Below are 1,230 nucleotides of genomic sequence, written 5' to 3' on the forward strand. Positions count from 1 at the left end.
TATCTAAACTAAATTATAAAAAAAGTGAATTGAAAATTTACACAAAAAATGAGGAATTTTAAATAGTTATTTGATATTAATATCGATATATTTTTGTCAAATTTTTATGATATCTTCAAACTTATATTTTATTCAAAAATAAAAACATAATCGTTTTCTTATAATCACATAATTAAGACCATATTATAACATCGACTGAGATAAATAATAAAATGAAATATTAAAATCAAAATGTATATCGCTGCATTGTGCGAGTACCCTTCTAGAAACTATATATATAGAGAGACTTTTATTTTGAGAGATCGTGAAATTGTGATAATCTTGAGAACTAGTGCATCATGTACTATTTCATATAATTTCTTTTCATCTAAGACTATGAGTGAGAATATCGATCAACATTTATTTGTTTCAAGATGTGTTTGTTTCATATGTACGTTCACAAGGTGAACCTTATTAGCGTGTTTGTAAAACAAAAACACATAAAACAGTTTCACTTTGTGAACCGAATACATATAAACAAATACATTGTAAAACAAATTTTATGTTTATTAATATATTTCGATAGAAAAAGATCATGTTAAACAAARCCTTAAAGTAAAAAGTTCTCATAGATCTCATAATTTCTAGAGTTCTCAAATGATTAAACTCATATATGTTATGTATACACACACATATTTTGATTTATCTGTAGAAATATTTCAGTTCTAAATCGATTCTAAGTAAAATGAATTTCTGATGCAAAACCTAATATCTAACAAGCAATTTTATAAATAAAATTAACAAACTATACTACCCTAAACCCTATAMCTTAAACCATAAATCTCATTCACATAACATATGATTATGAAAAAAAATAAAAATAAAAWTAAAATTCATAATTCATAATGAAGATAATAAGTAACAAAAGCATATAAGAAGGAAAATATAATACTCACAGTGTTGATCAAAACCAGATCCTGGATGAACCCCAAAGCTTCAATATTGAAATCCAGGGACGATGGAGTTCGTTTTACCAAATAAAGGTRAGGGAAGAAGGGTAATATAGTAATATTGTCATATTAAAGCACAAAGATACAAAAGGGTTGCTTTTGAAGGGCTGGTCAATATATGACTGCGCCAACTTTGAGGTTAAATTTTATAGCAAAATTTGGTGTAATTTCTGAAATAGAGAATCTAAATCATAAGGGTTGTGTTTGATTGGTTTGAGCTTTGCTTTAAAGATTAAAAGTA

General features: G+C 25.9%; 1 protein-coding gene across 1 annotated transcript in view; it reads right to left on the reverse strand.

Annotated features, from left to right (window-relative positions):
* LOC112506653 (short-chain dehydrogenase/reductase 2b-like) overlaps positions 1-992 on the reverse strand; it is a 4,991-nt gene extending 3,999 nt beyond the window's left edge. Inside the window, exon 1 of the mRNA XM_025110866.1 lies at positions 936-992. The gene's annotated coding sequence lies outside the window, so the exon portion shown is untranslated. The remainder of the gene's footprint in view (positions 1-935) is intronic.
* Between the last annotated feature and the right edge of the window lie 238 nt (positions 993-1,230).

Source organism: Cynara cardunculus (genome assembly GCF_001531365.2).
Source record: "Cynara cardunculus var. scolymus isolate 2C chromosome LG 2, CcrdV1, whole genome shotgun sequence".
NCBI classification, from domain to species: Eukaryota; Viridiplantae; Streptophyta; class Magnoliopsida; order Asterales; family Asteraceae; genus Cynara; species Cynara cardunculus.